Source organism: Protopterus annectens, chromosome 2.part1 (assembly GCF_019279795.1).
Source record: "Protopterus annectens isolate FY-2018-M chromosome 2.part1, PAN1.0, whole genome shotgun sequence".
NCBI lineage: Eukaryota > Metazoa > Chordata > Ceratodontiformes > Protopteridae > Protopterus > Protopterus annectens.
This window is the reverse complement of record NC_056729.1, coordinates 471276895-471302528: the sequence shown is the minus strand read 5'-3', so window position 1 is coordinate 471302528 and position 25634 is coordinate 471276895.

Below are 25634 nucleotides of genomic sequence, written 5' to 3'. Positions count from 1 at the left end.
TTTTCCATTACTATTGTTATGAATTTTCTAAGGGATATGAAGTCTGAAATTGAAATGTGTGTCATTATTTTCTAACTCCACTCTTTAATGATTTGGCAGTACAAAAGTATGAGGCCAAACTGTTGACATTCTGTGAAAATGTGTACATTTGAGAGATATGAATGTGTGAACCTTTGATGCATGAGGCCTATTAGTTGATAGAGGACACATGTATTAAGTCACTGCTGTCACATCTTGATGTCATTGTTGTAACAATCATCTACCTTATACTTACTTATTAGCAGGTAACAATATGCAAGGATATGCCATTCATTTGTATTCTTAGACATGTATTTTTCTATTCCAGGTTTAGCACTTACCTTGGAAATCCATCAGTTACAAGAGTTTGCAGTTCAGGGCTGACTCTGTCTGATGATAGCAGTACACAGCCATTACATGGGTAAGTAAAGGTTGTGAGCTTTGCCTGGCATCAATGTTACTGTATGTATGTGCATAGGATGGAGGTTTTAGCCCCTTAGGTGGTGAGCATGTGTGCTATCCATTGCCTCTTGGCCAGTGAGCAGGTATATTGTGCACTCCTACGTCTGCCTACACCCACAGCAGCTGCTGGTTACCCTGCTGACTCCAAACCTGTATGTGACTGTGGTGACCTTGTCAGTGGTAGTGGGATGTGTGGTCCTTTCCCTTGGTGTTCCTGCTGAAGCTGGTTTCTCAGGATAATGATGTGAAGCATGGCTCAAACAGTGAAGATTTCAGCATATGTACGGGAATTGTACTGCAGTCTCACCCAGATATATCTAGCAATAGACCTACAACTTCAGCAGCCCAACCACACACTCTATGATATTTCTTGTTTGAGCATGAGCCTCATTATAGTGTTCTTCAGCTGGTGTGTGTGCATTTCTAATGGGCATCATCAGCCACGGTTCCAGTGCATAACTTTCATCCCTGTGGGATATCTCCCTAGAAAACATCTTATACAGTTGACAGTTGTGCCAGACATGTGAGTCGTGGTAACTGCCTAGGTTGCCAGCACACACATTTGGGATGATTCCCTTAGTATTACACATGACCAGGCAGTTAAGGGAGTGGAAGGCCTTTCTGTTTATGTACACCCTTCCCTGTTTCCTGGGTGGTGCTTTGATTTCTACTTGTGTACAGCCTATGGCACCCAGGAATTCAGGGTAGTGTACTACAGGGTAGAATTCCTGCATAGTTATGTCTCTGTCCTCAGGTGTATGCGGAAAATATATGTAGTCACTGGCATGTTGTAGCATAGCATTGAGGAACTGATGTAGGATCCTGGATGCTGATGCCTGTGACATCCCCAGCATGTCCCCTGTTGGTCTCTGTAAGGTTCCTGGAGCTAAATTTCTAAGTGCTACATATACCTTTGTCTCCACCTGTATTGGCTCCCTTTGCTCTCAGTTAAGGATGACAGAGGTTTCAGAGTTCCTGTAGTGTGTCTCTATCCACCCTGTAGTGCTCTACAATTTCTACCTCATGCAGATTGTGAAGAAAGTTAAATGGGGTCTAACCACCCTTCTCCTTCTTTGCCATGGTCTATTAACAGCAGTAGCAGCATAGGCTTGGGCCTGCTGCACAAACAAATGAATAAAAGCAACAGCATCCCATAACATTGTTTCCATGTAGACTAGTTCTGTGGCTGTATTTCAATAGGTTTTGGAATTCGTAGGGAAATCCAGCACTGAGTCTACACAGTTGTTTTGTAGCTTGTTGAATAGCCCTTCCATCTTGGATTGGTTGATTAGCATACAGTTCAGCTACTTATGCTGTAATTAGCATGTCACAATGCTTACAGTGTTTGTGATGCTCTTCATGCCATGTAGAGCTGCTTACTGACTACAACATGATGCGCTATTGTATGTGCATCATGCCACAATGTGCACATGGTTTTAGCGGACCATGTAGGCTTTATTGAATCTGCTTTTCTATTTATTATTATTATTTTTTGAAGGTTAATTCATAATAGTATTTATACTGTGATAGGTCATTTAATTTTTATTCTGAAGAAGTTCTGTGCACTTTACTAAATGAAAATGCACAATAAAATAATATGGCTCCTTATTATTATTATTATTATTATTATTATTATTATTATTATTATTGCTATTATTATTATTATTATTATTATTTAGTTTTAAGCTTTGTTTATACCATGCCTAGATTCTGCTGTGTTTCTTCGTTTTGCATTATAGCCTAAATAAAAAGGCCTATTATGATTCCTTTCTTGGTGTCACATACTGGTTACCACCACCAGCAAGCAGATCTACACTGTTCATGAGTGGCCACTGACTACTTTAATGTCACCAGTTGCTTAACCCGCAGATATATTCAGTTTTCCCATAATCCACCCTCCCAAGTAGATGCTGCCCATGCGCCTATGAATTTTGTAAAAGCACGTCTGTTTCTTCCTCCTTAATGTAGTCACTCCACCTTCTTGGTCTGCAAGCTGCCAGTATGGGTCTGAGTTCTGGGACATGATGTGGTTATGAGCTAAATGAAAGCTGTCCCCAATGTATTTCCCTGTCAAAACAGATTGCACACATTTGAAACACATACACATACACATTCACATACACAGCCTTATTATGGTTATGTCAACAGTACATCTGGTTATCCAGAATTTATAAAGCTAATTCTTGCCCTGTATTTGATGGCTTCAAAATCTTTAATTGTCAGCAGTGTGGTGCAGTGTAGCATTGTCAATAAAAAGTGTCTCACTAGCAGCTGTTTCCACTACATGGTGGAGCCATATGGTCCACCAGTCTGTTTCTGCTATACCTTATGCACTGGTGACCTAAGTAAGGGACTATGGGGGGACTTGGAAAACTATCATACATCTCAACTGTCCAGACTTTCGCAGACTATCCATATGTTTGGCTCATAATTTTGGTCCTTTCCTCATAAAATTTGTAGTTTTCTGATAAATTATTGAGGACTAAAATTGTTAAATAATGACAGACATTTGAGTTTTGGATTTCATACCCGGCAAAAAAATGCATGTCAACACAAAACCTGTTATTCTAGCCATTTTTGCAAGTTTATAGGAATAATATTTAAAAGTTGTCACTATTTTTTGGTCCTTTGTCCTCTTGTTATTTTTGACATTGTCCAGATTTCTTGTACTAAGGGAATAAGAGGTATGAAAGCTGTGTACCTACAATGAAAATAGTGGTGATGATATACCTATTACTCGGAGAATGTCATACTTAGTACAACCATGGCTATAGTCCCTGTAGGTCTACTGCACTGTATCCCATACTGTTGTTTATATCACTGCACTCTCTGATGGACATCCTTCTCTAAGAATTTTACTTTGCTAATTATATGAGTCACATGGCATTACACCACACTAGAGCAAAAGGTAAAATAGTGCAATACTTCCCAGCTCTGTGCTGTTCAGGGCCAGTTTGTGCAATTGGACTGCAGGACTGCAGCCCCCCAGCTGTAAAAAAGGAAAATAAAACTACTGTAAAAAAAGAAATCAAATGCGAGTCCTGGAATTTTGCACATGCACACTCATGGCATTTCCCGATATCTGGACTGCTGGTGAACCAGTCAGAAGCGTGTGGACAGAAGCCAGATTGCTGGTGAGACAGTCCAGATTAAGAAGACAGCATTCCACAACAGAGATCCCAGAAGTCTATGCAGTTACAACTGCATAGACTAGAAGGGGATCAGACTGCAACATCTGCAGGCTTGGTAGCAGCCAGGGGTGTAGCTAGGATTTTCAAATTTGTACTGACAGCTCTCAAACTGCTACCCCCCTCTCCAGCCAAGCTACGGCCATTCTCGTAATTCACAGTTCGCTCTTTTAGTGTCGATGAAGAGGCATTTGCTGTAATGCCTCTTCAGTAATATAATATAAATTCACTCAAACTCGGTTCCTTGAATTGAAAATTAACCTGAAATGTCAGTTCTTTGAAAAATGCAGCATGGTAGTTGGGGTAGAGACTTTATGCTTTTGTTTTCTGTAACTAAGGTACAGGTTTTGAGCTTGAGTAAATTACTAACCACCTGCTACCACTAACTAGGATGTTTCATTCACACACACACCCCTACCTACCTCTTAGTGCAAGAAATATGGACAAAGCCTAAAATAAACAGGGACATTTATTAAATAATGTTCTCGTGAACTTAGAAAGTTGCTAGAATAACAGGATTTGTGCTAGTATGAATTTTTCTAAAGGACATGAAGTCTGAAGCTCAAATGTCTGTCATTATTTAGCAATTTCAGCCTTCAATGATTTTCTAGAAAATCACAAAATTTATGAGGAACAGACAAACAATATGGGGCAAAAATCTGGACATTCTGCAAAATTTGGACAGTTGAGAGGTATGCTACCTACCACACACACACAACCTCTCAACCTCTTACAGCAACAAACTCATAAATAAAACTGAGGCAAAGGCCCAAAAATAAGGACATTTTTTTAAATATTGCTCTTATAAACTTAGAAAGATAATAGAATAGTAGTAGGTCTTGCATCAGTGAATTTTCTGAAAGGTATGAAATCTGAAACTGAAATGTCTGCATTATTTTCTAACTTCAGTCTTTAACAATTTGCCACTAATTTGCCAGAAAACTGCAATTTTATGAAAACGGACCAAAAATGTGATGCAAAAATATAAAATTGCCAGACAATACAGCTGGGAACCTGTCAAAGGAGGGACACCATTTTAATATGAGCACAGTTAACTTAGAGCAGCTGACAAAATTAGAGAATCTACATGCATTTCTGAAATAAATGTAATGTATAACTCTGATCATTACAGTTATTTATAAAAGTAAAGTAAACCCTCTATGTTTTCTTCCAAAATTGATATTTTGTGGAGGGATCATTAGGGGAAGAGCAACATTTTGAGCCAAAATCAGGGACAGTTGAGGTTTGGCTATGCCTAATTCTATAAAGCAATTTGCATGTACCTCTCAACCTGTTAATGCAATAAATCTGGACAAGGCCAAATATATTGAGGGAACATATAAACAGTACTAAAATTGCTCTTGTATAAACTGGGACAGTTGATAGAACAGGTCTTATTTTAGCATGCATTTTTCTGAAGGTTATAAAGTCTGAAACTAGTGTGTCATTATTTAGTGACTTAATTCCTAAATCATTTGCCAGAAAACCACAAATTGAGGAACAAACCAAAAATAAGAAGCAAAAAATCTATTCATTCTTTGAAAATCTGGACAGTTGGGAGGTATAGTTCAGCTGGGGCTGTCTAAGTTTGCCACCCTTCCCCCTCACAAAACCATGGTCGAATGGAGCCTCCCCCTGCAGCCATTCCAATGATCCATTACTTTGCTGTTTCACTCCATTTACCATAATCACTAATGTGCATACTGATTTACTTCCATGATGATTTGAACTTCATTTGAAAGTTTTATTTTGCATTTTACAGCACAAACACTAAGACATCTGCTAAACAAACTTGGCATTAAAACTTCTCTGCCCTTGAAACTCACATTCATTGAAACAACATTAAAACCCACATTCAAAGAAAAATACATTTTACCCGTGGCAGATAAAAATTAATTCTGGGCTGCTTTTAAATCATAGGCCCCTTGCATATGAAACATACATGTGCTCTTTGATACACCTTCCTATTGCTTTGAACCTTTTTCCAGTAAACAATGAAACAAAACTGCCCAATTCAGAACATTTCCATCATAAAAGTCTAGTCAAACTTCTACAGTCCACCATTATCAGTAAATAATATGCACAATCTCTGAAGTAGTAAAAAAAGTCATCTAAATAATTCCACGTTAAATAAATCTAACTAATGAAGAGGTTGCTGCTAGCAATCACCTTTATATTTCATGACTTCACCGAAAAATAGTGTCTGATGCCCCTGAGAAATAAATTGCCTAAATTACATTAATAATAAGCTAGTAATATTGCAATAGGAAATGGATGGCAAACTGATAACAGGCTCATAGTTAGTGTCTTAACTTTCAGTACAGCAGCATTCACCCCTTATGGGAGTAGAACCAACAACCTTCTGCATTAAAAGCAAGTACACAACATTTTGTGCTACTAGCAATGTGAGCCAACTTTGCATAATCAGCACTAAACTTCTCTTCCCCTGCAGCTCTCAGTTCCTTGTAAAATCTACGCAATACTCAACTACATCTCAACTTCGCAGCACAAGAAATCTGGAAAAAGCTAAATTTATTGGGGTGGGTCAAAAGGGCAAAAAAATGGAACACATTAAACATTGCTTGTATAATCTTGGAAAGCTGCTAGAATAAAATGCTGTGTTACCATCATACATTTTACTGCCAAGGTCACTGTGCAAAATAGTCAGAACAACATACCACTATGCCAAATCACCTGCTTTGTGAAAGAGAGGAAGACTGAAACTTAAATGGCTATCATTTAATGAATTCAGTTCTCACCATAGCTGTCAACCTCTTGGCACAAAACACCTTGACAAACCCAGTAATGAGGGAATACAGCCCTCAAACATATTCAGTGAATTCAGTTCTTGCCATAGCTGTCAACCTTAGCACAAAAAACCTGTACAAAGCAAATAACAGGGTATTACAGTCCCAAAAATAAGGACAAATTTCAAATAGTCATAAACTTAAAAAAATTGCTATAAAAAAGGTTGTTAGTACATATTTATTGCTAGAATAAAAGTTGTTTTACTATGTCACAAACACAGGGATAAGATGCAGACTCCACACAGAAGGCACCCCAGCCAAGAATCAAACCAGAAAACCTACAGCTGTGAGGCAACAATACTGCCACTGCACCATCAAATATGTAAGGAAGTAAACATTCAGAAACCTGAAGTCTGACATTTAAATGCCTGTCAATTTGTTAATCAGGACAGTCTGACTTGGAGCAAAAGAAAACACAATTCTCAGCAGAGGCCCAGGAAAAATAATGCAGACATGTCTTTGTAACATGGGAGGACACAAAAGCAAACCCACACAAACACAGGGAGAAGATACAGACCCCCCCACACAAAGAAGGCACCCCAGCCAAGAACCAAACCCAAGAACCTACAGCTGTGAGGCATCAATGCTACGTTGCTACCACTGCACCATCAAATTTCAAGCATTGCAATATTTAAAACCCACAGATACATACAAATATTGATCAGATCAAATATGAGGCAAAAATCTGCAATTTTTTACAAATGGTGGTGGGTAGGGAATTCAGGTCTTTAACACCTGCATACAAGGTACAGGGTTCAAGCCTGAGGTATTCCCTACCACACCACCATGAGTAATCACACCAGTACATCCCACCTGGGGAATTTTCACACACACACACACACACACTCCATAGTACTCACCAACCCTCCATGAAGTGAGACCAGCTCGGGAATCCTGCTCACACCAACATAACGAATCCTCTCCCAGTCCCAACGTGCAGTAAAGCGAATCCTGCTCACACCAACATAACGAATCCTTAATCCTGTTCAACAAGCATTTGGAGCTCCCAGAGTCCCAGTCCCAATGTGCAGTAAAGCGTGACAAACATAAAGTTTAATGTGCTAAAAAAAGAAAGTTTGAAACGCTACCCGCTTGGAAAGCATTTGGAGCGCTGACTGGCTGCCTAAAGCGCGCTGACGTCATTGTGCAGTAAAGCGCAAAGGAAAAGAAAGTTTAAAATGCTACCCCCCCCTTCTACATACGTTGTACTGAAATCAGTACAGTGCGTATGCCTCCCGACATCCCTGGTAGCAGCCTGCTCTAGCAGAAAGAGGAAGGACTTTGCTATTGCAGGTTTTTACTGCAGGAATGGACAAACTTGAAGAAAAGCAATGGAGCTGGGCTTTTAATGTAAAGAATGGATGAACTTGAGGAAACATGGAATGGACTTTGCAGCAATGGAGCTGGGCTAGAGCTACTCAGGTAGGGTGTGTGTGTGTGTGTGTGTGTGTGTGTGTGTGTGTGTGTGTGTGTGTGTGTGTGTGTGTGTGTGTGTGTGTGTGTGTGTGTGTGTGTGTGTGTGTGTGTGTGTGTGTGTAATGCCCCAGTTAAATATACCTGATGGCTAGGGAGAACTCTGGAAATACTTGGTGGCTAGACTCAAACCCTGTACCTTGGGAGCAGGTAGTAAGAGCTTGAATTCCCTACCCACCACTTGTGAAAATTTTGCCTCATATTTTTGTTCTTGTGAAATTTGTGGTTTTCTGGATTTTGAATTCACTAAATAATGACAGGCATTTGAATTTCAGACTTCATATTCTTCAGAAAGTACATGGTAACACAAAACCTTTTATTCTAGCGATTTTTCTGTTTATAAGATCAGTATTTGAAATTTGTCCCTATTTTGGGGCTGTATTCCCCCATTATTGGCTTTGTCCAGGTTTTTTCTGCTAAGAGTTTGAGAGCTATGGTGAGAACTGAATTCACTGAATATGTTTGAAAGATGTATCCCCCATTATTGGCTTTGTCTAGGTGTTTTGTGCTAAGAGATTGAGAGCCACGGTGAGAAATGAATTCACTGAATGATAGCCATTTAAGTTTCAGTCTACCTGTCTTTCAAGAAACAGCTGATTTGGCATAGTGGTATGGTGCTCTGACTGTAGTGCACAGAGTCTTAGGTCCAAGACTTGGCAGTGAAATGCATGGTGGTAACACAGCATTTTATTTGTGCAACTTTCCAAGATTATACAAGCAATGTTTAAAATGTGTCCCTAGTTTTTGCCCCCCCCCAATAAATTTTGGCTTTTTCCAGATTTCTTGTGCTTCAAAGTTGAAAGATACAGTTAAGTGTCGAGTGGATTTTACAAGGAGCCGAGAGCTTGAAGAGAAGTTTAATGCTGCTTATGCTGAGTCTGCTTGTATGTTAATAGCACAACAGGTAGTGTACTTGCTTTTGAAGTAAAAGGCTGTGGATTCTTCTCCCACAGTATATAGATGCATTGCTGATACTGCACTGTGTTGTACTTTTAAAGGGGGTGGATGCTGCAGTCCCGAGAATGTCCTCTTTGGAGGAGATACCTAGTAATGATGAACCTGTTATCAGTTTGCTATCCATTCCCTATTGCAATATTGCTAGCTTATCATTTTTAATGTAACATAAGCAATTTATTCCTCAGTGGCAACAGGCACTTTATTTGTAGATGAAACAATGAAAGATAGTCGTTAGCTAGCAGCAACCTCTTCATTAGATACAGATCTCTTTAATGTGGAATTATTTAGATGACTTTTACTTCTGCAGAGATTGTGCATAATTACTGAAAAATTTGGTTCCTACAATGCTGCCTTCTCCTGAATGCCAAAAAAAAAACAAAATTATTGCTCTTGAATCCTACAATACAATCCTCTCAATTAGACCTTACAGTAACATCCAAAAATGGTACTGTAATATCTCCAGAACCTACCACCAAACTCTTAGGAGTGATAATTGACCATAATCTTACCTTTGACATACACATCAATACCACAATAAAATCAGTTAATAGAAAGCTAGACACCCATTTACAGAATTAAACCATACCTTACCCCCACTGCCAGAACTATTATTGCCCACACCCATCTCATCTCCACACTCCTCTATGCCAATCCCATTTATACCAATCTTTCAAAAAGCAATCTTAACAAACTGGCACTCACCTATAACAACATAGCTAGATTTGCCACAAACTCCCCATTCAGAACCCATCATTGTCATTATCTAAAACAACTTGGATGGCTTGAACTCCAAAATCAACTATTATTTCAACAACTTACTATCACACACAAGATCTTATATCATCCTACTAATACTCCAATATTAACTAGTCTTATCACCCCCTACAAAAATCTGTCAGCACTTCACTCAGCCAATAGGTTACTAGTAACTATACATAAATCCAACAATAAGGCTGGGGACACACTGTTCTCAAACACTGTAGGGAAATCTTGGAACCTGCTCCCCGCGGAACTCTCATCTCTCTCCTCTACATCTCTATTCAAAAAGCAACTTAAGGAATATTGCCTAACTCCCTGGCTATGCCCTTGCACAAATCCTGACTAAAACTCTCTTCCTTTATTTTTTATGCCTAGATTTTCTTAATACTCTCATCCTATCTCCTACCAACCACTGTGAATATGTGATTTTTAGTCTACTAAAGTTACTACTAACACTGCCTTTCCTTAATCTACTATTGAGCTTAATACTCACTTAGCATGTGCTCTTCTTGAGAAACAGAACTCTACCTTAGTTTAACCTGTCACAGAGCTTAAACTTGCTTAGCAAGCTCTACCCTAGCTTCTTTTAAGAATTATTGCTTGTACACAATTGTAAACCATATTAGTACTATGATGTTATGTAACAATCTTCTTGTTCTACTTGTAATTATGTACTGTAACTTTAACTGTAGTGGAGCTTTTCTCCCCGGGTCTCTACTGAAAATGGACATGTGTCCAGCTAGACTAGCCCAGTCAACAAATGTAAAATAAATAAATAAATACTGATGCTGGTGGATTGCAGAAGTTTGAGAAGACATTTATGATGGAAATGTTCTGAAGTGGGCAGTTTTGTCATTATTGGTGCATGCATTTTGTTTCATTGTTTACTGGAAAAAATGTTCAAAACAGGAAATTTAAAATGTCCTCTAACAGCTGTACTGTATTATACAAGGAATATAATTTAATACAATCAGGAAGGTGTATCAAAGAACACATGTATGTTTCCTGTACAAGGGGCCTATGATTTGAAAACAGGTAATCTTTATCTGCCACTGGCCTGATGTATTTTCTTTGAATATGGGTTTTAATGCTGCTTCAATGAATGTGAGTTTCAAGGGCAGAGAAGTTTTCATGATAAGTCTATTTTCACTATGAGACCCCATTGCTTTGTTTAGCAGATGTCTATTAGTGCTTGTCCTGTAAAATGTAAAATAAAACTTTTAAATGAAATCCAAATCATAGTAGAAGTAAAGCAGTATGCATATTACAGTGTTTATGGTAAATGGAGAGAAATAGCCAAGTAATGGGACATTGGAATTGCTGCAGGGGGGAGCCCCTATTTGACCATGATTTTGTGAGGGGGGAAGGGCGGCAAACTCAGACAGCCCCAGCTGAACTATACCTCTTAACTGTCCAGATTTTTGAAGACTGAATAGATTGATGTTTCTTATTTTTGGTTTGTTCCTCATAAAAATTTTGGTTTTCTGGCAAATCATTTAGGAATGAAGTCACTAAATAATGACAGACATTGAGTTTCAGACTTCATACTCTTCAGAAAAATGCATGCTAAAGAAAAACCTCTTGTTCTGGCAACTGTCTAAGTTTATACAAGAGCAATTTTTAATACTGCTTGTATGTTCCCTCAATATATTTGGCCTTGTCCAGATTTCCTGCATTAAGAGGATGAGAGGTATGTGCAAATAAATCACTTTATAGAAGTAGGTATATCAAAACCTCTCAACTGTCCCTGATTTTGGCTCAGAATGTTGCTATTCCCCTAATAATCGCTCCGCAAAATGGAAAATTTGGAAGAAAATGTGGAGGGTTTACAATTAATAAATAATTGTAATCCTAAGAGTTATAGATTACTTTTAATTTCTGAAATGCATGTAGATTCTCTTATTTTGTCAGCTGCTCAAGTTAACGGTACTAATATTAAAAAAGTGTCCCTTCTTTGACAGGTTCCCAGCTGTATTGTGCGGCTATTTTATATTTTTGCATCACATTTTTAGTCCATTTTTCATAAAATTGTGGTATACTGGCAAATTAGTGGCAAATCATTAAAAACTGAAGTTAGAAAATAATGACAGGCATTTGAGTTTCAGATTTCATACCCTTCAGAAAATTCATACTAATGCAAGACTTACTGTTCTATTATATTTCTAAGTTTATAAGAGCAATATTTTAAAATTGTCCTTATTTTTGGGCTTTTGTCCCACTTCTATTAATGACTTTGTCCAGATTTTTTACTCTGAGGCTGAGAGGTATGAGAAATGTGTTAGGGCCATCACACTCAGCCAGAGACATTTCAAATTGTGACATACTTGTTGCACCATACTCCCCCACATAGTGACTCTGGATGTGTCCAAGCAAGGAAAGGAGCAGTTATGCAGTGTAAGTCATCCCCCATACAAGGTAGACACAAATACTGCAGTGGCTTTTCATCTGTCCTTGATTTTGCAGAATGTTCTGGTTTTCTGTCATATTTGTATACTGTTGATTTATGCTTCTTATTATTCAGAAAATGCATGCCATTGCAGTGCCTGTTGCTCTGTGTTTAAGTAGCAATGCTTTATAGGTTCATAGGTTCATAGATTAGTACTAGGCTGACTTCTCGTGCGAGCCATTTTAAGCCTAGCCAATTATCCCTTGTGAGACTCAAACCCTGCACTTCATGTTTGTAAGGCAAACACCTTAACCATTAGGCCACCCTCCCAATGGCCAGCAGGCAAGCTTGCTTGAGACTGTAAGATGCAAGTAAGTTTTAATAAGCATACTGTTAAAGAATTACCAACATTGAAAGCCTTTTTGTTGTTGCCATGCAGAGAATATTTACATAACTAGATAGAGTATAAGCCTTAGGTATTGAAATGGAAATGACAGTATTTGTAATAAAGGACAGGATTACAGTATTTTCAGAAGGTGGTTACATTTGTTGGAGACTTGCAGTCATTTTGGCAGGCTTTACCCATAAACTAAACAGAATGCCAACCTATCATGTCTGGTCTATAACCTGTGCAATAATCCTTTAAGCAATTTATCTTGAGCTTGTTTCTTGTTTGCTGTTCATTTTTTACTTTGATCATGTTTTCTGCATGAAACAAGTAGATAATTGTTGTCAGGCAGCAGGTCTTTTTTAGATAAGAAACATTTTTACAAGTGGTGGTATCACAGAGATTGCTACTTTCAGCATGTTACTTTGTACTTTTATAAATCTGAATATAAATTATAATTAGAACTGCAGTGCAAGGAGAAGGGGCTTGAGTTGAGTGCTGCTTATTTTTTTATACTTAATTTTGACTGGCATTCCAGTAATGTATTTAAAAAGTAATTTACTTTTTTGTGCCTTGCAACCTTTTTGTTCCAATCTAGATATTAAATAAGCTGTCATGTAGCCAATGCACTGAAATACAATTAATTTTGTCTTGATTGGACTCCCATGACGGCTTGGCAGTGGCACCCAGGGCAGCATATTTAATTAAAGTCTCAGCTTTTGTGGTTTTTAGCAAAGCTCGACCCCTTTCTAGTTGGCCACACCCCTTCCCATTGGCACCACCCATTCAGCTGTCTCCTGCAGCCCCCCTTTGATTTGAAGTCACCAGCCACCACTGGTGCTGTTGTGCAGTACCCAAAATACAGAGAAGCATGAATGCAATCTGCAGAGTAATGTCATTTCAGCTTATGGGTGGCACCATGCTATGTGGCCCTAACTGTGCACCTTTGCAGTATTACATTACCATGTGTTCTGCACGCTGACAACTAACATCACTGATGTACAAAAAATATAAATTGCATGTCATATTAGTTTCTTGCTTTAGCTTTTAAAGATTTGTTTAAGCTCCTGTCATTTAATCAGCTATTGCACCGTATGCTAGTGGTTTGGACTTTCGTTACCATGGCTGAATAGTGTCTGTGTTGAATAATGCCAATATGTCACATGATTCCCATTGGAGCACCCAAGTTGCTCAAATCAGAAACCTTTCAGTTGTTAAAACTGAACAATCCCATCACAGTGAGCCATTTTATGAGGCATAGACTCACTTGAGTCACTATGCTATGTAGACTACACAGAATACTGGCCAGCACCTCTCTACACTGACATACATCCCACAGAACAGGAAGATGTATCAGCGCAAGAGGAATCAACTGCCATGACACCTGAAGACATATGCCAAGATGAATCCTTCAAACCTCACAGCAATATATGGACAGATAGATAGAGAGATAGATATACAGACAGATATAGATATAAATATAGATAAATATATGGCATATGCAAATGCTTGTCACACAGTATGGCCTAGTTGTCGGTGTGAAGTCCTTCTGTTCTTCCTACACTGTCATAGATTTTTATCTACACTCTAATTTTCTACCAGTTTCCAAAGACATGCTGTTAGATGAATTGGCTATCCACTGAATTGCCTGTAGCTCTATGTGCAGTATGTACGTCAGTGTGATGCTTCTTAGGATGGTTCTCTATCAGTTATCCATTCCTTGTTGTGATAGGCTCTGGCTCCCCCATTAACCCTGAAAATGATACAGTGTGAAATGATGGCATTGTGTTGCTCTATGTCATTATGCGCTTTGCTGAATTGCACAGCTGATACTGCTACTTATTATGCATACTGTATGATATGCCTTTGTATTACATCATTAATCAGGACAGGCAAGCCTTTACACCTTTACACATATTATACATCTGATATTCTAACTGCAGTCCACAGTATTTTGGCAATTTTACACATTGTGCTAATAACACTATGGCCGCAGTGGTGCAGCGGTTAGCATTGTTGCCTCATAGCAAAAGTTTTTCCGGTTCGATTCTCGGCTGGGGTGCCTTCTGTGTGGAGTCCGCATGTCCTCCCTGCAGTCACATGGGTTTCTTCCAGGTGCTCTAGTTTCCTCCCACATTCCAAAGACATGCAGCAGGTGGACTGGGCACTCTAAATTGGCCATAGGTGAGAGTGTGCACGTGAGTGAGTGGCACAAATAAACTACCGTGGCAAGGCTAGCCAACCGGCAGTGTAAACCCTGGCTCAAGATGATTGTCCCTGCAGAAGTGACACACCCAAGCCCATGTGCACAATGGGAAAAGGGGTTGAGGATGGCTGGATGGCTGGAGAAATATCTGCATATATATATATATATATATATATATATATATATATATATATATATATATATAAATAATGTAGACAAGTAATTGAACTGTAGAAACATTGCCTTTGTCCAAAGCAGTGCCTAAAACCATAGTCACTAACAGGCCATATTTGTATGATTAGTGATAATGTTACAGCTAGTGCTCAATGCATGTGCAACAGGAGCACTCAAAGCACAATGTGCCCTGAATAACCATTTCACTATCATGCAAACACAACATGTGATTATATATCATTCTTCAACATAAAAATGGAGACAAGTAACTAGACACAATGTTTTTTGTGTAACACCAATACATTCATATAGTGTTGCCCTTTTCAGGAATTGAACAGCAAGCTATGTAATGTCTACCAACTAATGACGTGGATAAACAATAAGCATGACAGTGGAAGTCTTCACACAAGAGTAACAATCCATATGTGCTAACTAATTACATCATATAAGATGCAAATTACTCACAAAAAAAGACTCCTTTACACTTCAATTTTGCAAAATTTTATAGACTTCTGCGTAAAGAACCCACTGCCAGGAGGCTATGCAGCATTTAAGACTTTTATTAGAAAAATAAAAATAAAAATATTCTGAATGCTTTCGTCCACTAAGGGTAGTAGTCAAACTTCTTCAGAAAACTGTTATTGCATCTATTGAAGCAGACATTTAAGTGAAACTTAGTCCCATGTGGTTACATTGTTGCAGGAGATTTACTTTAGTAATTTCAGAATGCATCTGATTTTAAGTTTCTCATTTAGCCTGGGGAGAGTGCCAGCCCTGAGCAATATTTGCCATTTCAGTTACCTTGCCTCCAGTAAGGTTCATGCAATTAAAGGGATCAGAGATGCTGTCTATGGCAAGAAATTTAAAGGAATTGCATTGGTCTTTCATGTGAATGTGTCTTGTCAGGGCATTTTTTAAGTGTGCGGATCACTTGTCGATCCATGTCCTCAGCAGTATAGCGCTTTTACCTACATAGTATGCCTCACATTGGGGGCATACTGCGAGGTATATCACATTACAGGATTCACAATTAAATTCTTTGTGGGTGTGAATAGCAAAGTTGATTTTCTGGAGGTGCAATTTGTTCATGGTGAGATCAAGGTTGCATCAGTGGCAGTGTCCACATTGGTGCATTTCCATACTAGTGCTGCAACTGAGGTTTTTGACTCTTGCCTCTGATTCAAAGGTCATTTTTAGGGACTTGGTTTTCTTGTAGCTAAATTCTGGTGTAGTGCCTAGTCTTGCTATGAGCCTTGGGTCATTAGCTACTAGGGACCAGTTCTTGGTGATAATATCTCTCATTCCACTGCTATCCAGGGAAATGGGGATTGGGAATCTCGATGTTTGGTCTGTTAGAGTTCTAAGTTTGGGGGAACAACATGTCTGAGAATGGGGGGCAGTATTTGGACCCCCTGCCAGCTGCTACTGCCTCTATTTGTTCATCCAGGGTGTGGGTAGGGTAGTGCCTGTCCTGGTGGAGCTCTTTGAGGTGCTGGCATTCCCAGAGGAAAGTATCATCATTGCTGATGATTCTGCTTAGCCTGATACATTGCTCCTGGACTAGGTTCCTTTTCATTAAGTAGGGGTGTACGTTGTTAAAGTAAAGGTACTAGTTACAGTCCGTTTCCTGTAGAGATTAGAATGGAAAGTGTGGTTTTGGTTGTCCCAAGAGAGGCAGAGATCAAGGAACTGCACTTGTGTGCATTTTCCTGAGGTGGTGAACTGTAAGAAGATAATGCTCCCTTCCATTGTTTGCAGGAAATTGTGTAGTTCCTGGTCCTTACTGCCCAGATGAAAAAATGTCTGTGTAACACCTGTAGAGGCGAACATGTTAAAACCCAGGTAGAAGAAGGAGGGTTTCCTGTTCCCAGGCACTGAATACTAGGTTCACATATACAGGAGTCATTTTGGCTCCTGTTACTACACCTTGGGTCTGTTGGAAGATATCTTCATTGAAAGAGAAGAAGCTGTTGTTGAGAACCAGTGAAACTAGTTCTAGGATGGTTTTGATCCTGGTCCTGACTAGATTTGTGTTCTTTATTAGGTAGTTGCTGACCAAGATAGTCTCCGCTTGGTGAGGGATACTTGTATAAAGGGCTACGATATGTAGTGTGACCAGACTGTGGTCAGAAGGGTTCAGGTTGAGTGTGTGCAGTTCATTAAATAGTAACCAAGAGTCCTGCAAGTAAAACTGGGACTTCTGCACAATGGGGTTCAGTACAGTCTAAGAAATCCAAAATGAATTCAGTTTTCATGCATTTCGATGACACGATGTGTTGGAATGGGAATCCCATGGGTTTTTGTGAATTTTGGGGATCTCAAAGAGTTTACCTAATTGAGGATTATCCATTTTCATGAATTGGAACTCCTTTGGGAAGATATGGCCAGCCTGCAGGAGTCATAGGAGGGTGAAATTTATCAGTTTGAACTGTTCAGCCACATGGCTCAGGGTGACTTTGAGGTAGCAAAGATTCTCAACTAGCCCTTTGTACATTTTAGTGATATAGTCCTCTTGTTTCATAAGGACTATTCCACTGCCTTTATCTGCCTTCATAATTCTAAGCTTTGGGTTATGGCAGATGGATCAGAGGGCTTTGTGTTCACTAGCTGTGAGGTTTAACCACTTGTGGTTGGGTCTCTTGCCCATAATTACATCATATGTATGTGTCACAATCAATCTATTTGAGATAAAAGGGATGAGGGAGGCCCCTCCCACTGTAACTGTACAAAGAACTGTGGTGGATGCCATTCATGCATTACAGTATAAGGCCACATGTTGCTAACAGGCACTGACTGTGGATGTTGAATATCTGAGCATTTGGCTACAGAAATTACATGATATTGTAGAGAATGAATGCGCTATGGTAGAAGTCTTACTACAATTATGAGAAATGTTGGTATTCAAGACATTACATTATGTTATTGATGCAAGGGATGTGTGCGTGTAATTGCTGTACTAAGGCAATAACATACATAATATTACCTCATTCGCTCATGCCAGAGGAGAATGTTTACTAAAAATGTTAAGAAAGGAAAATGTAAATACATAGAAAAAAAAACACTGCCATGTGAGAAATTACCGCAGCTTTTTGTAAGAGAAATCAACATCTATGCATGTGTACATCTCATGTGGTAGACAACAGTGTTAACAACATGTATAATCATAATAATACTGTCACAAAGTGGTATGAGCAGTAATGGTTGGATATGAACTAGCTGCCTAAGATCACAAGCTACAGATTAGTGCCTGACTTGCAAGTGCCACACAACATCTTGCAGTACAGCTGTGACAGTTCACATTTGTATGGATGACATCACCATTGTTAATTAGCTGGATGTTTATGTTAAAAAGTGGTCTAAGGGCACAATAACACTGTACAGCTACACATCATATATGTATTTGTAGAGTAGTCTACACAGTGTGAGAGTAAAAGACACACTCTCAGCTGGACTCATACCTCCTACCTATTTAGATACATAATGTGCAAAGCACAGTGTCAAAGTCACACACCACAGGAAAAGTTGCACTGCAGCTGTGAAATAGTGCAGTTGTGGAAGCATTGTGTAATCAATGTGTTGCCAAACATTTGTTTTCCCTGGGGATGATAGAATTTGCTAGTTTAACAGTGTGTCATTGTGAATACTTCTCATAAGTGGAAGGGTACATAAAGATGCTTGTAAGGTAGCCAACTGTATATGACAGTAATCACAGTCACACTATTTAAGCAAGGATGGACTTGAACCACCTACCTATCTAGGTTACACAATGTTTGCAGTACATTACATTACATTACATTACAGTATATTATCAGCAGCCAACACCGCAGAATTATTCTGAGTATAAATGAGACATACAGCATGTATGAAGAGACGCCATCAGCAGTGTATTTCCAAGGGATGTGTGTGGTAAAATGTATTTTACAGCCATCTAGGTTTGTGAATGTTGCACTGCAAAGGTGTGTAAACCAATCCTGAATTCATTTTCAGTCTCACACACAGTCATAGAAGTTAATCACTGCTATATTTGAACCTCCTACCTCTCCAGTTATACATTCTAGACAGCAGTGTAAAAACACAACTCTGACTTTTAAAGTGTGAGTGCACTTTAGAAAGAATGACCTCATCAGTCTGTGCCAGAGAAGATATTGCTGTGCAAGGAAAAGTAATGGGATGGTGGAGTCATCTGGTAGTTTAAAATGTTTTTGCCAGATTGGAAGTTGATGGACCACAACTGTGTCAGGGGACATGTTCACTTGACTCCATACACCCCCCTAGCAGACACACAACATTCACATGCTAAGCTTTGAACCTCCTACCTATCTATGTTAAACAATTTAAACAACAGTGTTAGTTGTAAGCACCACAGGAGAAGTGTGACACTTAAAGGGAGAAAGTGCACTTCCAACAGGATGACATCATCACTGTGCTACAGAGAGGATGCCTCTGTTAAAACTGGGAAAAGGGAGCTGTGTATAAATTTAAATGCATTCTCCTCATGGGAAGTGGATACAGAACTTGACATGGCAGACACACGCACACACGCACACACACACACACACACACACACACACACACACGCACACACGCACACACGCACACACGCACACACACATACACACACTCACACACACACACATTTCTCACATCGAGCATTGAATCTCCTACCTATCAAGTTACACAATCTAGAGAGCACAGTATTAGTCACAAGTGCTACAGGAGAAATCTGACACTTAAGGGGAGTGAGTGCACATTTGACAGGATAACCTCATCAGTCTGTTTCAGGGATGGTGCTTCTGTTAAAAGTAGGATAAGGGAGACGTGTGTAAAGTTAAATTAATTCCACTCAGGGTAAGTGGATACAGCACCAAGTGTTACACACACACACACACACACACACACACACACACACACACACACACACACACACACACTCACAGACACACACAAATTTCTCATGGTGAGCATTGAAACCCCTACCTATCTAGTTACACAGCTTAGAGAGTACAGTATAGTGCAATAGGAGCTGTCAATCCAACTTTTCTGCCATTTCATTCAGGGATGATTGCCCACTTATCTTGTCTCATGCTTGAACAATGTGCATTGACAAGACAAACAGACCCTTCCTACATAGGGCAGTGCACTGCAAAAGAACAGTGATGGATTATGTGTGAATAGGCTAACCAACATTGCAACATAGTTGCAAGTGTAACCATTACACAGCAGATATACATTAACCAACCATGTTAATTGAGCCAACATTACATCAAGATAACTTGTTTTCAAAATTCTGTACAGACATACAAATGTTATGCACCACAAACAAATAATTATCTGTTGAGTTTTTTTTTAATTCTCTGCCAGGAAAGCAACATTGCCAAGTTCAGCTGAATTGCTGATGGCAAGTTATTAGTGCATGTATAATCATATCCTGAGGTATTGAACTTAGAATGGGAATTAGCACTAGTCTGTGGTGCTCTGCGCAGACTTTCACACAAAGAAGCATTATACTCGCACAACTATATGTGAACCTGACAGAAAACAGAAGAGATATGTGTTACGGTCATGTTTTTTGTTTAATGATTTACAAATTTGTCATGACAGTTTAATTTAGTCAATCCTTATATGAATGCTACAGGTATATTATGAAACACATGAGGGAACAAACATGTTACTGTTGGTGGAAACTTGGCCTCTGAAAACATCTTGGAAGCAAAGAAGTTTATTGGTTGACACAGAATTGGTGGAAAGAGTTGGAAAGTTGATGACAGTAATACACAATACAAACGTAATAACACATTAGTGCATTTTTTATTTCTGCGCATATTTGTGTTGTGTTACTGTTTTATATATCAGCATAATTATTTAGGCAAATTCTGTACAAGACAGGTTTCACAATACTGGCCAGGCACATTAATATAGCAGTAGTATAACGAAGTGTTAAGGAAAGGTGTAGCCAATGTTCACAGCCACAGGAGTCATACAAAGCATTCAGAAATATGTTTTCCATCTGGATTTGATTAGAGCATCCCAAGAAAAACATCACTACCAGAATATTATCTAAGCATACAATGTGGGAAGTCAAATAAGGAGACATGTATCAAGTTAAATGAATTCCCTTCAGGAGAAGTGGATAAAGCATTAAGTGTTAAATACACAAGTTTCTCCCATTGAGCATTGAACTTCCTCCTTATCTAGTTACACAACGCAGAGACCACAGTATAGTGCCATAACAGAAGGCTGGCATTTAAGGGGACAGGGTGCACTTTTGACAGGATGACCTCATCTGTGAGTTGTAGAGAGGAAAATTCTGATAAAAGTAGAATAAGGGAACTGTGTGTAAAGTTAAATAAATTCTCATTAGGGGAAGTGGATACAGCACCACATATTACACACTCAAATAAGTTTCCCATACTCAGCATCCAACCTCCTACTTGCCTCATTACACAATCTAGACAACACAGTATTAGTTGCAAGCACCACACGAGATGTCTGACATTTAAGGAGAGACAGTGCACTTTTTGGACAGTATAACCTCACCAGCAGAGTTGGATCATGGTCAAATGGGGTCCTAGGTAGGGTAATACATAGGGCCACTCTGAGTAGCCCCTCCTGCAGCAGCCCCCTCCCCAGTCATGTTCCATTACTTGGCTATTTCTCCCAGTTACCATAAATACTGTCCAGACCTGTCAGTGTACATACTGCTTTCTTATTTACTTTTACAGTGATTACAGATATTGAAATAAAGTAGCATAAACACTGTTAGTCATTTTCTAAACAAGCAATACAGTCTCACAATGAGAACAGACTTAGCATGAGCAGTAAATTGCTCTGTCCTTGAAACTCACATTCATTGAAGCAGCATTAAAACTCACATTTAAAGAAAATGTATCTGGTCAGTGGAGGATTAAGTTTACCTTTGGGCTATTTTCAAACCACAGGCTCCTTGCACACATTTTTGGGCTATGCATACATGTTCTTTGATTCGTCTTCCTGGTTGTATTAAATTATATTCCTTGTATGATACAACACACTTGTGAGAATGTGTTTTAAATTTGTAGTTTTGAACATTCTTCCAGCAAGCAATAAAACAAAATGTAGGAGCCAATAATGACAAAACTACCCAGTTCAGAAAATTTCAACCATAAAAGGCCTCGCAGACATCTGTCATTACAATCCACCAATATCAGTCAATAAGCACAATCTCTGTGGAAGTAAATGTCATCTGAATAATAATGCTACATTAAAAAGATCTGTAACTTATGAAGAGTTTGCTACTGGCAAGCAACTTTACGTTTCAGAGTTTTATCTACAAATTCAGTGCCTGCTGCCATTCTAGAATAAATTGCCTATGTTACATAAAAAAATGATAAGCTATAAAATGAAGTATTTAGGAGTATGAATTAATAATAATTCTAGTGTGGCAGCTAAGGATATGTGGAAAGAGACTAAACAAAAGATAATATAAAAACTGAGAAAATGGAAGCTTTGTTTTACGGATATGCATAGTAAGATACAAGCAGTTAAAATGTTTTTAGTCCATTTAGTCTTATACACAGGTCAGGCATATTTTTATCAACCAGAGGAGAAGTTGTGGATAGCAATTAATAAAGAGCAGAAGGACTTTATCTGAGAGGGGAAGATGATAAGAATCAAGTGGAGTAACTGGATTCTTCCAGCAGAATATGGCAGATTGCGTTTACTCAGTTTGAAGGGGTATTTCAGAGTTACACATTTAAGACTCCTATATATAGCACAAGCAGAAAATTATATTTCAAAGTGAAAAGGGATGATGATTAAATGGGGGAAGCTCAAGAAACAAGGCGAGACTGGTATTTTGGATGAAGGCCTTTAAGGAGAAAAACAGTAATCATACAGAATATTTTTTGTCATTTTGGACTAATTCTGAGCATATCTGGGAATTCCCACCCAGGTTTCTAACATAACTAAAGAAAGCCTTGTGATTATCCTTAGTTTCCTGTGCAATTTTTCTCTCTAGGCTGGCCTTTAACGATTTTATGAGTGCCCGTAGTTTTTTGCTAATAATGATCAGAGATGCCTTCCCTTTTTGGGATTTTGCTCTATCATGTAGTAGCTTTCTCCTTCTATTGTATAGTTTGTTTATGGCTGGGGTCCACCAGACAGGACATCTGCCTTTGGAGGACTGGGTCTTGTTTTTATTTGGGATTGCATGATCCATGCATTCCTGAAGGTGTTCATAGAATGTGTTTATAAAGGATTATGCGATCTGGGCCGTATTTTTCATAGGTCCAGGGGCTTTGAAGGATTCCACCTCGGTTTTGAGGAGTGTGAAATTTGCTTTAGAGAAGTTTTTCACTGTGGTTTTCTGGGCAGGGGATGTGGTCGGGATGTGAATATCCAGTGAGATTAGTTTATGGTCTGATCTTGCCAGTGAGGGATACACTTCTGTTCTGGAGCATAGAGTCGCCATGTTGGTGATGATCAGGTCCAGTATGTATTCCCCTCTTGTGGGAGTGGTAACAAGTTGTTCCATAGCATTTGAGTTTATAAATTCTAGGAAACTTTGGGCTAGGGTGTTGGAGCTAGAGTAATGCTCCCTGTCTATGTTTGGGTAGTTGAAGTCGCCCAATATAATGGTGTTTGGAGAAACCTTCATATTTTCCAGTGTTCTCAGGAAGGCCGAGTGGGGTTTCTGGGTTTGGGAGGGTGGTCTGTAGCAGGCTATAAACTGGAAGGCAGTTTTACCCACTGTTAGTTGCACATGGATAGTCTCTGATGCTTCGTGCTCTGCCACCAACCTGGAGGTGTGGGTATCTTTGACGAATATTGATACTCCCCCTCCTTTTGTGGTTCAGTCCAAGTTTTGGGGCTGAAAAGCATGGTATGAGGTATAACCTGGTAGTGCTGGGGTACTCTCGGGAGCCTTGAACCAGGTTTCTGTTACTGCACAGATATTGATGTTCTCCATGCTAAGGAGAGTTTCAAGTGCGTGCATCTTGAGGTTTAGACTTCTGGCATTGAGTAGCATTACTCTTAGTTTCTTATCCCTTGTGATACCTATGGAGGTGGGTTTGTCTTTTGAGCCTTGCCTAAAAAAGGCACTATGGGGTAGCAAGAGCCTTTGCCAATATCCAAAAGCCCAGGGGTGACAGGTGCAAGCCGTCCCTAGCGAAGCATCGTGGCTTGTCGAGCATGTCATCCCTGGCTGGCAGGCATTGGATCCCCTTTGAATGACACCAATACTTAAGCCAATTGTTGAAATTGATCATCTTGTCTTCATATTGTGGCATCATTCTTGGTGAGGGTAAGATGCTACTCAAGGTCAGGGTCATACTGGCCTGGGCTACATGCTCAGAGAGCTCCTCTACGTCTCTTTTCATGTAGTCCAGGGAGGTACGTCTCAGGTCATTCACACCAGCATGGACAATGACTGAGTCATATTTGTACTTGCCTTGGAGTGACCTGAGTGCTTGTGTTATGTGGCGGATCCTAGGACCCAACAGGCAGCTCAACGTGACCTTCTCCTTGTTCAGCCTGGTGAGCAGGACGTCAGTGTGCCTGATGATAGAGTCAGCTATTACAAGTGTATCAGGTGTGTTGTTTAGCCTTAAGGGCTGTGACTGTTGGGCACACTGACTTTGTGAGCTATGTGTTGCACGTGTTTTGTTTTGGGGTAGCGGTTGCTTGGGTGTCTGCTTTGGAGGTCTCTGCTGCTTAGGCAGATTTTTATTTAGAGCTTCCAAGTATGTTTTTGTGTGTTTATGTGTTTGGTTTGCTGTCGTGGTAGGTCTATGTGAGACTGGAATTGTAGTAAGAGTGGTTTCCTTCTCCTCCTGACTGGTTACACCAGTACTGAATTGAGAGAGCTTAACCTCCAGTTTGGCTATATGGTTGCATCTCTCACATGTGTTGGAATTTGTTGGGAGGAGGAGAGGGTTGTCTGTGTACATAAGGCAGTTGTAACATTGCCTCAAGATTCCCAGATTCACCAGCTGGACCGGAGAGGAGATTGACAACTGACCTTTGGACATGCTAGAATAGTATTGGGAATTCCTTTATAATTGAACAAAAAGGGCCAATGGGGAACAAGGTACTCAAGGGGAGTTTGTGAGGGTGTAGTGCTTTTAATTTTTTAGTGCTGACTTATATAATTGCTTTATTGAGCAAGTGCCAGGTAACTTAAATGCAATGTGTTACAGGTAACTTAAATGCAAAAATGACAAACAGTAACTTTCTTTCAAGTGAAACAAGGAAATAAGTACAGTAAGCAATGCAGATATCACTAGGGATCCACAGAAGCGCTGAAAAGCCGTGTTTTAGGTGGAATTAGCATTTCAGGGAAACAACAAGCAAACAACAACAAGCATACAAACAAAGTTAGATTCAGCAGGCCTGGATCTAGTCTATGCTACAGCAAGCAAGGTGTACTAATTTCAGTAAGAAACAGTTCAAATATGCAGGCACTATAAGCCTTTAACCAGAAATTCCCAGCTCAGAAGGGCAGAGTCCAGCCTCTCCTCCCACAAGAGTGCAGACCACAAACCTTCTTGATGTAAAATAACTGGCCTGAATCCCAAGTGCTTAAACCAGAACTAATACACTTTTAGAATAACAGACACTGAGCCCTCAATCAGCAGTTCCCAACTTAGAAGAATGTAAGCTACCTGTCCTGCCACCACAGTGCAGGCCACAAACCTTCCTAATGTAAAACAACTGGTCAGAAGCCCAAGTGCTTAATCCAAAAGACTTAGAATGATAGCTACACTTTAATCAAGTTACTACCAAGCAGTAATAAATACAATTGAATACTTTAAAGAATGCCTGGATTAGTGCTCAA